The 13048-nt window shown below is 47.0% G+C and overlaps 12 non-coding genes across 12 annotated transcripts; all 12 read right to left on the minus strand.

Moving 5' to 3' along the window:
• Positions 1-1845: 1845 nt before the first annotated feature.
• On the minus strand, positions 1846-1957 carry TRNAL-CAA (transfer RNA leucine (anticodon CAA)). The gene is made up of 2 exons: positions 1920-1957; positions 1846-1891 (listed from the first exon to the last, which is right to left on the minus strand). It is a non-coding gene; the product is annotated as a tRNA-Leu (tRNA).
• Positions 1958-2245: 288 nt separating this feature from the next.
• On the minus strand, positions 2246-2318 carry TRNAV-AAC (transfer RNA valine (anticodon AAC)). The gene has a single exon. It is a non-coding gene; the product is annotated as a tRNA-Val (tRNA).
• A 2365-nt stretch (positions 2319-4683) lies between these two features.
• On the minus strand, positions 4684-4795 carry TRNAL-CAA (transfer RNA leucine (anticodon CAA)). Its single transcript has 2 exons — positions 4758-4795; positions 4684-4729 (listed from the first exon to the last, which is right to left on the minus strand). It is a non-coding gene; the product is annotated as a tRNA-Leu (tRNA).
• A 747-nt stretch (positions 4796-5542) lies between these two features.
• On the minus strand, positions 5543-5614 carry TRNAP-AGG (transfer RNA proline (anticodon AGG)). Its single transcript has one exon. It is a non-coding gene; the product is annotated as a tRNA-Pro (tRNA).
• Positions 5615-6055: 441 nt separating this feature from the next.
• Positions 6056-6128, minus strand: TRNAV-UAC (transfer RNA valine (anticodon UAC)). Its single transcript has one exon. It is a non-coding gene; the product is annotated as a tRNA-Val (tRNA).
• Positions 6129-7521: 1393 nt separating this feature from the next.
• TRNAL-CAA (transfer RNA leucine (anticodon CAA)) lies at positions 7522-7633 on the minus strand. The gene is made up of 2 exons: positions 7596-7633; positions 7522-7567 (listed from the first exon to the last, which is right to left on the minus strand). It is a non-coding gene; the product is annotated as a tRNA-Leu (tRNA).
• Positions 7634-7921: 288 nt separating this feature from the next.
• Positions 7922-7994, minus strand: TRNAV-AAC (transfer RNA valine (anticodon AAC)). Its single transcript has one exon. It is a non-coding gene; the product is annotated as a tRNA-Val (tRNA).
• Positions 7995-8893: 899 nt separating this feature from the next.
• Positions 8894-8966, minus strand: TRNAV-UAC (transfer RNA valine (anticodon UAC)). Its single transcript has one exon. It is a non-coding gene; the product is annotated as a tRNA-Val (tRNA).
• A 1393-nt stretch (positions 8967-10359) lies between these two features.
• On the minus strand, positions 10360-10471 carry TRNAL-CAA (transfer RNA leucine (anticodon CAA)). Its single transcript has 2 exons — positions 10434-10471; positions 10360-10405 (listed from the first exon to the last, which is right to left on the minus strand). It is a non-coding gene; the product is annotated as a tRNA-Leu (tRNA).
• Positions 10472-10759: 288 nt separating this feature from the next.
• Positions 10760-10832, minus strand: TRNAV-AAC (transfer RNA valine (anticodon AAC)). The gene has a single exon. It is a non-coding gene; the product is annotated as a tRNA-Val (tRNA).
• A 386-nt stretch (positions 10833-11218) lies between these two features.
• On the minus strand, positions 11219-11290 carry TRNAP-AGG (transfer RNA proline (anticodon AGG)). Its single transcript has one exon. It is a non-coding gene; the product is annotated as a tRNA-Pro (tRNA).
• Positions 11291-11731: 441 nt separating this feature from the next.
• Positions 11732-11804, minus strand: TRNAV-UAC (transfer RNA valine (anticodon UAC)). Its single transcript has one exon. It is a non-coding gene; the product is annotated as a tRNA-Val (tRNA).
• Positions 11805-13048: the final 1244 nt, after the last annotated feature.

Here is a 13048-nt window from a genome sequence, read left to right on the forward strand (position 1 = left end):
TGCTTCACCCAAAGCAAGCAACTGCACATGCTGCTCTCTTCTGCAATATGGTTGCTGTCTTTTCCATGGCCGTCATCGAACAAGAAATGAAAATGCCTCTATCCTTCAGACATTTTGTTTGTTCTAGGTGTATGCTCTCGGTGAGGTCAATAAAACCATTTCTGCTCTCATGCCTTGCTTTCATGAAGTAGGCCCAACCTTCAGTACACAAGGACGTGCAAACGAATAGCGCAAACTATCGTCACTTCTCTTTTTGAGCTGTCACTGATACCCCTGGAGCACAGTACGTCACGCTGGTGAGGGATAGACAGCTTCCATTATCTCAGCTTTCCTATAAATTGAGAGAGTAAATGCAAACTGTGTGAAAAACAGAATACTGCTCTTTCTGACCGGTCTCGAACCAGGGACCTTTCGCGTGTAAAGCGAACGTGATAACCACTACACTACAGAAACAGACACGCTTGCAGGAATCTTCTTGGCATGTAGTGGGCTGGAATGCACAGACCAAGGGCCAATGTCCATGAAGCTCAAAGTTGGACCCTCCTTACCCGATCTCTTTCTTTGGAAGAAAGGAACGAGGACCCCTTTTATTCCAAAAGGCGATTTTAAAACCATACCTGAAACCACACTAGAAAAACACTTTGCATTTAATTTTCCTACACTGATGGTCCACCCCAGAAAAGCAGTTGCAAAGAAGTCCGGCACTGAAATTCTATACGCCAAAAGTGGGAAATAGCGTAGAGGTAAAGGAACTTTCTCACCATACACGGCGTCTTATAGCATTGAAAAGAAGAAATGGCCCTATATAATAAGAAGCCTAAAAATAATTCCACAGTATGGGCTCGTCCGGGATTTGAATCCGGGACCTCTCGCACCCGAAGCGAGAATCATACCCCTAGACCAACGAGCCTGATTCCCCAGTTGGCATTTTAAGCAATTTCTGATGCGTCTTTCAGAAACAAAGCAGGGCTATTTGGCTGCTCTCTCTCTATGTGAACCACAAAAAGTCATGTTTTCTCTCAAGGTGTTGTTTTTTTCACTCTTGCAAGGAAGGGATCAGTCGATATCCTAGCTGCCAGAGAGCAGAAAAAAGGCGCTGATGAGAACTGTGGCACTTTCTGGCACTTGTACTCCTCTGCAAGTCCTGGACACTTGCCCCATAGACTTCCACCCCCGATGCAAGGGAGGGCCTGCCAATTCTTGCTCCTAAGACAGAGGCATTTGATTCTTGGATTCAAACACGCTCACTCAGCGCTCGATCAGGCGAGATCAGGCGAGATTTATATGAGTGGCTCGCAGGACTGAAACACTAACCTGGGAGCCCCAGGGTGGCTGAATTCCCAGGATGGCCATTTTTGGGCAAGTCACCTCCTTTCCTCCTGCCTCAATCTAGAATTGGCTGCAAATCACAAGATAGAGTTCAATGTCCGTGTGTACTGCCTACTCCCAGATACCTCTCTGTCTTCCTTATGTAAATTAAAATTCGCAAGGGGGGACCAATGACAATCTGCTCCTCCCACATAACCAGGAAGCCCTGTTGAACATGTCTGCCTGTGTTGTTGCAGGGACAGTGCCTTCTCCGCCCAAAAGGTGGCAGGAGAGCCTCACAACAAAGATGGGATCAACTGCTTAATGAGAAACCAGCACGGCAGTTTGTGGGATGGAGTGCAAATTTAACTGAAGGTGTGCCTGAGGTGTCCCTTCCAGGAATACATGGAATTGTGATTGAGGGCCCAGTCTGATCGTTGGTGGATTTCTCGTCATATGTTACAGGTCCGTGCAAAGATTGTGGTGTGTGGGAATGCACTGCAAAAAACAGGACGATTTAAGGGTGTAAAAGAAACCTGTCAGAAGTGGGATTTGAACCCACGCCTCCATGAGGAGACCAGAAGTCTCAGTTGCACTGAAGATCAAGCTCTCTTGAGTCTGGCGCCTTAGACCACTCGGCCATCCTGACAGCCTTGGGTGTGCACAGATCTGACTCTTCTGACTGCACCTGCCAATGTTTGCACTTACAACGTTCACAGCAATGTCACAAGTGTAAAGACCCCACAATACAACATGGCATGACAAAAAAAAAGCTAGGCACAAGAGCGACCACTGATGGATGCGGATTACTTTGTTTCGTCTTGCAAAAGTAAAGGAAGTTTCCCATGGCTCGCTGGGTTCAAGAACCGCCTCTTCTTAAGCTTGCATTGAGATAATAAGGTTTTAGAGGGTGCACATAAAAGCAGCTCATGCACAGTGTTTCTGCCCGGTCTCGAACCGGGGACCTTTCGCGTGTTAGGCGAACGTGATGACCACTACACTACAGAAACTCACTTGCTGTGTTTTACTGTTAGAGCAAGGTTCCTCTCAAGGGTTCTCTCTACTTCTATTCTGCTCTATCAGCAGCCACTCAGAAAGCGAGGAACAAGTGTGAAAACTGCAGAGATATCAGCCAACATACTTGCAATTAGACGTATTAAAAATTGACTTATGCAGGCATCGACAAACAAATATCTGATGCCTAAATGCCAGCAAGTACAGCTTGGGAAAGCATCACCTGGGACACACACAGACTAAGCATGAAGGCAGAAAAAGCACGGTGATCCATGTTTCTTATGAGGTTCAAAATATTTTGTGCAACAATGCGGCGAGTGTAATGAGAAATAGTCAGGCATTGTGAGTTTTGAGTAGGATTCGTATGTTTACCTCTGAAAAAGGGCTCGTCCGGGATTTGAACCCGGGACCTCTCGCACCCTAATCAAGAATCATACCCCTAGACCAACGAGCCGAGGCACACAAGAGTCGCCTTTCGCACCGGCTCCGGGGGTTATTGGCAGCGAGTTAGTGAATGTTTCACCCAAAGCAAGCAACTGCACATGCTGCTCTCTTCTGCAATATGGTTGCTGTCTTTTCCATGGCCGTCATCGAACAAGAAATGAAAATGCCTCTATCCTTCAGACATTTTGTTTGTTCTAGGTGTATGCTCTCGGTGAGGTCAATAAAACCATTTCTGCTCTCATGCCTTGCTTTCATGAAGTAGGCCCAACCTTCAGTACACAAGGACGTGCAAACGAATAGCGCAAACTATCGTCACTTCTCTTTTTGAGCTGTCACTGATACCCCTGGAGCACAGTACGTCACGCTGGTGAGGGATAGACAGCTTCCATTATCTCAGCTTTCCTATAAATTGAGAGAGTAAATGCACACTGTGTGAAAAACAGAAAACTGCTCTTTCTGCCCGGTCTCGAACCAGGGACCTTTCGCGTGTAAAGCGAACGTGATAACCACTACACTACAGAAACAGACACGCTTGCAGGAATCTTCTTGGCATGTAGTGGGCTGGAATGCACAGACCAAGGGCCAATGTCCATGAAGCTCAAAGTTGGACCCTCCTTACCCGATCTCTTTCTTTGGAAGAAAGGAACGAGGACCACTTTTATTCCAAAAGGCGATTTTAAAACCATACCTGAAACCACACTAGAAAAACACTTTGCATTTAATTTTCCTACACTGATGGTCCACCCCAGAAAAGCAGTTGCAAAGAAGTCCGGCACTGAAATTCTATACGCCAAAAGTGGGAAATAGCGTAGAGGGAAAGGAACTTTCTCACCATACACGGCGTCTTATAGCATTGAAAAGAAGAAATGGCCCTATATAATAAGAAGCCTAAAAATAATTCCACAGCATGGGCTCGTCCGGGATTTGAATCCGGGACCTCTCGCACCCGAAGCGAGAATCATACCCCTAGACCAACGAGCCTGATTCCCCAGTTGGCATTTTAAGCAATTTCTGATGCGTCTTTCAGAAACAAAGCAGGGCTATTTGGCTGCTCTCTCTCTATGTGAACCACACAAAGTCATGTTTTCTCTCAAGGTGTTGTTTTTTTCACTCTTGCAAGGAAGGGATCAGTCGATATCCTAGCTGCCAGAGAGCAGAAAAAAGGCGCTGATGAGAACTGTGGCACTTTCTGGCACTTGTACTCCTCTGCAAGTCCTGGACACTTGCCCCATAGACTTCCACCCCAGATGCAAGGGAGGGCCTGCCAATTCTTGCTCCTAAGACAGAGGCATTTGATTCTTGGATTCAAACACGCTCACTCAGCGCTCGATCAGGCTCGATCAGGCGAGATTTATATGAGTGGCTCGCAGGACTGAAACACTAACCTGGGAGCCCCAGGGTGGCTGAATTCCCAGGATGGCCATTTTTGGGCAAGTCACCTCCTTTCCTCCTGCCTCAATCTAGAATTGGCTTCAAATCACAAGATAGAGTTCAATGTCCGTGTGTACTGCCTACTCCCAGATACCTCTCTGTCTTCCTTATGTAAATTAAAATTCGCAAGGGGGGACCAATGACAATCTGCTCCTCCCACATAACCAGGAAGCCCTGTTGAACATGTCTGCCTGTGTTGTTGCAGGGACAGTGCCTTCTCCGCCCAAAAGGTGGCAGGAGAGCCTCACGACAAAGATGGGATCAACTGCTTAATGAGAAACCAGCACGGCAGTTTGTGTGATGGAGTGCAAATTTAACGGAAGGTGTGCCTGAGGTGTCCCTTCCAGGAATACATGGAATTGTGATTGAGGGCCCAGCCTGATCGTTGGTGGATTTCTCGTCATATGTTACAGGTCCGTGCAAAGATTGTGGTGTGTGGGGAATGCACTGCAAAAAACAGGACGATTTAAGGGTGTAAAAGAAACCTGTCAGAAGTGGGATTTGAACCCACGCCTCCATGAGGAGACCAGAAGTCTCAGTTGCACTGAAGATCAAGCTCTCTTGAGTCTGGCGCCTTAGACCACTCGGCCATCCTGACAGCCCTGGGTGTGCACAGATCTGACTCTTCTGACTGCACCTGCCAATGTTTGCACTTACAACATTCACAGCAATGTCACAAGTGTAAAGACCCCACAATACAACATGGCATGACAAAAAAAAAGCTAGGCACAAGAGCGACCACTGATGGATGCGGATTACTTTGTTTCGTCTTGCAAAAGTAAAGGAAGTTTCCCATGGCTCGCTGGGTTCAAGGACCGCCTCTTCTTAAGCTTGCATTGAGATAATAAGGTTTTAGAGGGTGCACATAAAAGCAGCTCATGCACAGTGTTTCTGCCCGGTCTCGAACCGGGGACCTTTCGCGTGTTAGGTGAATGTGATGACCACTACACTACAGAAACTCACTTGCTGTGTTTTACTGTTAGAGCAAGGTTCCTCTCAAGGGTTCTCTCTACTTCTATTCTGCTGTATCAGCAGCCACTCAGAAAGCGAGGAGCAAGTGTGAAAACTGCAGAGATATCAGCCAACATACTTGCAATTAGACGTATTAAAAATTGACTTATGCAGGCATCGACAGACAAATATCTGATGCCTAAATGCCAGCAAGTACAGCTTGGGAAAGCATCACCTGGGACACACACAGACTAAGCTTGAAGGCAGAAAAAGCATGGTGATCCATGTTTCTTATGAGGTTCAAAATATATTGTGCAACAATGCGGCGAGTGTAATGAGAAATAGTCAGGCATTGTGAGTTTTGAGTAGGATTCGTATGTATACCTCTGAAAAAGGGCTCGTCCGGGATTTGAACCCGGGACCTCTCGCACCCTAAGCGAGAATCATACCCCTAGACCAACGAGCCGAGGCACACAAGAGTTGCCTTTCGCACCGGCTCCGGGGGTTATTGGCAGCGAGTTAGTGAATGCTTCACCCAAAGCAAGCAACTGCACATGCTGCTCTCTTCTGCAACATGGTTGCTGTCTTTTCCATGGCCGTCATCGAACAAGAAATGAAAATGCCTCTATCCTTCAGACATTTTGTTTGTTCTAGGTGTATGCTCTCGGTGAGGTCAATAAAACCATTTCTGCTCTCATGCCTTGCTTTCATGAAGTAGGCCCAACCTTCAGTACACAAGGACGTGCAAACGAATAGCGCAAACTATCGTCACTTCTCTTTTTGAGCTGTCACTGATGCCCCTGGAGCACAGTACATCACGCTGGTGAGGGTTAGACAGCTTCCATTATCTCAGCTTTCCTATAAGTTGAGAGAGTAAATGCAAACTGTGTGAAAAACAGAAAGCTGCTGTTTCTGCCCGGTCTCGAACCAGGGACCTTTCACGTGTAAAGCGAACGTGATAACCACTACACTACAGAAACAGACACGCTTGCAGGAATCTTCTTGGCATGTAGTGGGCTGGAATGCACAGACCAAGGGCCAATGTCCATGAAGCTCAAAGTTGGACCCTCCTTACCCGATCTCTTTCTTTGGAAGAAAGGAACGAGGACCCCTTTTATTCCAAAAGGCGATTTTAAAACCATACCTGAAACCACACTAGAAAAACACTTTGCATTTAATTTTCCTACACTGATGGTCCACCCCAGAAAAGCAGTTGCAAAGAAGTCCGGCACTGAAATTCTATACGCCAAAAGTGGGAAATAGCGTAGAGGGAAAGGAACTTTCTCACCATACACGGCGTCTTATAGCATTGAAAAGAAGAAATGGCCCTATATAATAAGCAGCCTAAAAATAATTCCACAGCATGGGCTCGTCCGGGATTTGAATCCGGGACCTCTCGCACCCGAAGCGAGAATCATACCCCTAGACCAACGAGCCTGATTCCCCAGTTGGCATTTTAAGCAATTTCTGATGCGTCTTTCAGAAACAAAGCAGGGCTATTTGGCTGCTCTCTCTCTATGTGAACCACAAAAAGTCATGTTTTCTCTCAAGGTGTTGTTTTTTTCACTTTTGCAAGGAAGGGATCAGTCGATATCCTAGCTGCCAGAGAGCAGAAAAAAGGCGCTGATGAGAACTGTGGCACTTTCTGGCACTTGTACTCCTCTGCAAGTCCTGTACACTTGCCCCATAGACTTCCACCCCAGATGCAAGGGAGGGCCTGCCAATTCTTGCTCCTAAGACAGAGGCATTTGATTCTTGGATTCAAACACGCTCACTCAGCGCTCGATCAGGCTCGATCAGGCGAGATTTATATGAGTGGCTCGCAGGACTGAAACACTAACCTGGGAGCCCCAGGGTGGCTGAATTCCCAGGATGGCCATTTTTGGGCAAGTCACCTCCTTTCCTCCTGCCTCAATCTAGAATTGGCTGCAAATCACAAGATAGAGTTCAATGTCCGTGTGTACTGCCTACTCCCAGATACCTCTCTGTCTTCCTTATGTAAATTAAAATTCGCAAGGGGGGACCAATGACAATCTGCTCCTCCCACATAACCTGGAAGCCCTGTTGAACATGTCTGCCTGTGTTGTTGCAGGGACAGTGCCTTCTCCGCCCAAAAGGTGGCAGGAGAGCCTCACAACAAAGATGGGATCAACTGCTTAATGAGAAACCAGCACGGCAGTTTGTGTGATGGAGTGCAAATTTAACGGAAGGTGTGCCTGAGGTGTCCCTTCCAGGAATACATGGAATTGTGATTGAGGGCCCAGCCTGATCGTTGGTGGATTTCTCGTCATATGTTACAGGTCCGTGCAAAGATTGTGGTGTGTGGGGAATGCACTGCAAAAAACAGGACGATTTAAGGGTGTAAAAGAAACCTGTCAGAAGTGGGATTTGAACCCACGCCTCCATGAGGAGACCAGAAGTCTCAGTTGCACTGAAGATCAAACTCTCTTGAGTCTGGCGCCTTAGACCACTCGGCCATCCTGACAGCCCTGGGTGTGCACAGATCTGACTCTTCTGACTGCACCTGCCAATGTTTGCACTTACAACGTTCACAGTTATGTCACAAGTGTAAAGACCCCACAATACAACATGGCATGACAAAAAAAAAGCTAGGCACAAGAGCGACCACTGATGGATGCGGATTACTTTGTTTCGTCTTGCAAAAGTAAAGGAAGTTTCCCATGGCTCGCTGGGTTCAAGGACCGCCTCTTCTTAAGCTTGCATTGAGATAATAAGGTTTTAGAGGGTGCACATAAAAGCAGCTCATGCACAGTGTTTCTGCCCGGTTTCGAACCGGGGACCTTTCGCGTGTTAGGCGAACGTGATGACCACTACACTACAGAAACTCACTTGCTGTGTTTTACTGTTAGAGCAAGGTTCCTCTCAAGGGTTCTCTCTACTTCTATTCTGCTGTATCAGCAGCCACTCAGAAAGCGAGGAGCAAGTGTGAAAACTGCAGAGATATCAGCCAACATACTTGCAATTAGACGTATTAAAAATTGACTTATGCAGGCATCGACAGACAAATATCTGATGCCTAAATGCCAGCAAGTACAGCTTGGGAAAGCATCACCTGGGACACACACAGACTAAGCATGAAGGCAGAAAAAGCATGGTGATCCATGTTTCTTATGAGGTTCAAAATATTTTGTGCAACAATGCGGCGAGTGTAATGAGAAATAGTCAGGCATTGTGAGTTTTGAGTAGGATTCGTATGTTTACCTCTGAAAAAGGGCTCGTACGGGATTTGAACCCGGGACCTCTCGCACCCTAAGCGAGAATCATACCCCTAGACCAACGAGCCGAGGCACACAAGAGTCGCCTTTCGCACCGGCTCCGGGGGTTATTGGCAGCGAGTTAGTGAATGCTTCACCCAAAGCAAGCAACTGCACATGCTGCTCTCTTCTGCAATATGGTTGCTGTCTTTTCCATGGCCGTCATCGAACAAGAAATGAAAATACCTCTATCCTTCAGACATTTTGTTTGTTCTAGGTGTATGCTCTCGGTGAGGTCAATAAAACCATTTCTGCTCTCATGCCTTGCTTTCATGAAGTAGGCCCAACCTTCAGTACACAAGGACGTGCAAACGAATAGCGCAAACTATCGTCACTTCTCTTTTTGAGCTGTCACTGATACCCCTGGTGCACAGTACGTCACGCTGGTGAGGGATAGACAGCTTCCATTATCTCAGCTTTCCTATAAATTGAGAGAGTAAATGCAAACTGTGTGAAAAACAGAAAGCTGCTGTTTCTGCCCGGTCTCGAACCAGGGACCTTTCGCGTGTAAAGCGAACGTGATAACCACTACACTACAGAAACAGACACGCTTGCAGGAATCTTCTTGGCATGTAGTGGGCTGGAATGCACAGACCAAGGGCCAATGTCCATGAAGCTCAAAGTTGGACCCTCCTTACCCGATCTCTTTCTTTGGAAGAAAGGAACGAGGACCCCTTTTATTCCAAAAGGCGATTTTAAAACCATACCTGAAACCACACTAGAAAAACACTTTGCATTTAATTTTCCTACACTGATGGTCCACCCCAGAAAAGCAGTTGCAAAGAAGTCCGGCACTGAAATTCTATACGCCAAAAGTGGGAAATAGCGTAGAGGGAAAGGAACTTTCTCACCATACACGGCGTCTTATAGCATTGAAAAGAAGAAATGGCCCTATATAATAAGAAGCCTAAAAATAATTCCACAGCATGGGCTCGTCCGGGATTTGAATCCGGGACCTCTCGCACCCGAAGCGAGAATCATACCCCTAGACCAACGAGCCTGATTCCCCAGTTGGCATTTTAAGCAATTTCTGATGCGTCTTTCAGAAACAAAGCAGGGCTATTTGGCTGCTCTCTCTCTATGTGAACCACAAAAAGTCATGTTTTCTCTCAAGGTGTTGTTTTTTTCACTCTTGCAAGGAAGGGATCAGTCGATATCCTAGCTGCCAGAGAGCAGAAAAAAGGCGCTGATGAGAACTGTGGCACTTTCTGGCACTTGTACTCCTCTGCAAGTCCTGGACACTTGCCCCATAGACTTCCACCCCAGATGCAAGGGAGGGCCTGCCAATTCTTGCTCCTAAGACAGAGGCATTTGATTCTTGGATTCAAACACGCTCACTCAGCGCTCGATCAGGCTCGATCAGGCGAGATTTATATGAGTGGCTCGCAGGACTGAAACACTAACCTGGGAGCCCCAGGGTGGCTGAATTCCCAGGATGGCCATTTTTGGGCAAGTCACCTCCTTTCCTCCTGCCTCAATCTAGAATTGGCTGCAAATCACAAGATAGAGTTCAATGTCCGTGTGTACTGCCTACTCCCAGATACCTCTCTGTCTTCCTTATGTAAATTAAAATTCGCAAGGGGGGACCAATGACAATCTGCTCCTCCCACATAACCTGGAAGCCCTGTTGAACATGTCTGCCTGTGTTGTTGCAGGGACAGTGCCTTCTCCGCCCAAAAGGTGGCAGGAGAGCCTCACAACAAAGATGGGATCAACTGCTTAATGAGAAACCAGCACGGCAGTTTGTGTGATGGAGTGCAAATTTAACGGAAGGTGTGCCTGAGGTGTCCCTTCCAGGAATACATGGAATTGTGATTGAGGGCCCAGCCTGATCGTTGGTGGATTTCTCGTCATATGTTACAGGTCCGTGCAAAGATTGTGGTGTGTGGGGAATGCACTGCAAAAAACAGGACGATTTAAGGGTGTAAAAGAAACCTGTCAGAAGTGGGATTTGAACCCACGCCTCCATGAGGAGACCAGAAGTCTCAGTTGCACTGAAGATCAAATTCTCTTGAGTCTGGCGCCTTAGACCACTCGGCCATCCTGACAGCCCTGGGTGTGCACAGATCTGACTCTTCTGACTGCACCTGCCAATGTTTGCACTTACAACGTTCACAGCAATGTCACAAGTGTAAAGACCCCACAATACAACATGGCATGACAAAAAAAAAGCTAGGCACAAGAGCGACCACTGATGGATGCGGATTACTTTGTTTCGTCTTGCAAAAGTAAAGAAAGTTTCCCATGGCTCGCTGGGTTCAAGGACCGCCTCTTCTTAAGCTTGCATTGAGATAATAAGGTTTTAGAGGGTGCACATAAAAGCAGCTCATGCACAGTGTTTCTGCCCGGTTTCGAACCGGGGACCTTTCGCGTGTTAGGCGAACGTGATGACCACTACACTACAGAAACTCACTTGCTGTGTTTTACTGTTAGAGCAAGGTTCCTCTCAAGGGTTCTCTCTACTTCTATTCTGCTGTATCAGCAGCCACTCAGAAAGCGAGGAGCAAGTGTGAAAACTGCAGAGATATCAGCCAACATACTTGCAATTAGACGTATTAAAAATTGACTTATGCAGGCATCGACAGACAAATATCTGATGCCTAAATGCCAGCAAGTACAGCTTGGGAAAGCATCACCTGGGACACACACAGACTAAGCATGAAGGCAGAAAAAGCATGGTGATCCATGTTTCTTATGAGGTTCAAAATATTTTGTGCAACAATGCGGCGAGTGTAATGAGAAATAGTCAGGCATTGTGAGTTTTGAGTAGGATTCGTATGTTTACCTCTGAAAAAGGGCTCGTCCGGGATTTGAACCCGGGACCTCTCGCACCCTAAGCGAGAATCATACCCCTAGACCAACGAGCCGAGGCACACAAGAGTCGCCTTTCGCACCGGCTCCGGGGGTTATTGGCAGCGAGTTAGTGAATGCTTCACCCAAAGCAAGCAACTGCACATGCTGCTCTCTTCTGCAATATGGTTGCTGTCTTTTCCATGGCCGTCACCGAACAAGAAATGAAAATACCTCTATCCTTCAGACATTTTGTTTGTTCTAGGTGTATGCTCTCGGTGAGGTCAATAAAACCATTTCTGCTCTCATGCCTTGCTTTCATGAAGTAGGCCCAACCTTCAGTACACAAGGACGTGCAAACGAATAGCGCAAACTATCGTCACTTCTCTTTTTGAGCTGTCACTGATACCCCTGGTGCACAGTACGTCACGCTGGTGAGGGATAGACAGCTTCCATTATCTCAGCTTTCCTATAAATTGAGAGAGTAAATGCAAACTGTGTGAAAAACAGAAAGCTGCTGTTTCTGCCCGGTCTCGAACCAGGGACCTTTCGCGTGTAAAGCGAACGTGATAACCACTACACTACAGAAACAGACACGCTTGCAGGAATCTTCTTGGCATGTAGTGGGCTGGAATGCACAGACCAAGGGCCAATGTCCATGAAGCTCAAAGTTGGACCCTCCTTACCCGATCTCTTTCTTTGGAAGAAAGGAACGAGGACCCCTTTTATTCCAAAAGGCGATTTTAAAACCATACCTGAAACCACACTAGAAAAACACTTTGCATTTAATTTTCCTACACTGATGGTCCACCCCAGAAAAGCAGTTGCAAAGAAGTCCGGCACTGAAATTCTATACGCCAAAAGTGGGAAATAGCGTAGAGGGAAAGGAACTTTCTCACCATACACGGCGTCTTATAGCATTGAAAAGAAGAAATGGCCCTATATAATAAGCAGCCTAAAAATAATTCCACAGCATGGGCTCGTCCGGGATTTGAATCCGGGACCTCTCGCACCCGAAGCGAGAATCATACCCCTAGACCAACGAGCCTGATTCCCCAGTTGGCATTTTAAGCAATTTCTGATGCGTCTTTCAGAAACAAAGCAGGGCTATTTGGCTGCTCTCTCTCTATGTGAACCACAAAAAGTCATGTTTTCTCTCAAGGTGTTGTTTTTTTCACTCTTGCAAGGAAGGGATCAGTCGATATCCTAGCTGCCAGAGAGCAGAAAAAAGGCGCTGATGAGAACTGTGGCACTTTCTGGCACTTGTAATCCTCTGCAAGTCCTGGACACTTGCCCCATAGACTTCTACCCCAGATGCAAGGGAGGGCCTGCCAATTCTTGCTCCTAAGACAGAGGCATTTGATTCTTGGATTCAAATACGCTCACTCAGCGCTCGATCAGGCTCGATCAGGCGAGATTTATATGAGTGGCTCGCAGGACTGAAACACTAACCTGGGAGCCCCAAGGTGGCTGAATTCCCAGGATGGCCATTTTTGGGCAAGTCACCTCCTTTCCTCCTGCCTCAATCTAGAATTGGCTGCAAATCACAAGATAGAGTTCAATGTCCGTGTGTACTGCCGACTCCCAGATACCTCTCTGTCTTCCTTATGTAAATTAAAATTCGCAAGGGGGGACCAATGACAATCTGCTCCTCCCACATAACCAGGAAGCCCTGTTGAACATGTCTGCCTGTGTTGTTGCAGGGACAGTGCCTTCTCCGCCCAAAAGGTGGCAGGAGAGCCTCACGACAAAGATGGGATCAACTGCTTAATGAGAAACCAGCACGGCAGTTTGTGGGATGGAGTGCAAATTTAACTGAAGGTGTGCCTGAGGTG

The sequence above is a fragment of the Triturus cristatus genome, chromosome 10, assembly GCF_964204655.1.
Source record: "Triturus cristatus chromosome 10, aTriCri1.1, whole genome shotgun sequence".
Classification (NCBI taxonomy): domain Eukaryota; kingdom Metazoa; phylum Chordata; class Amphibia; order Caudata; family Salamandridae; genus Triturus; species Triturus cristatus.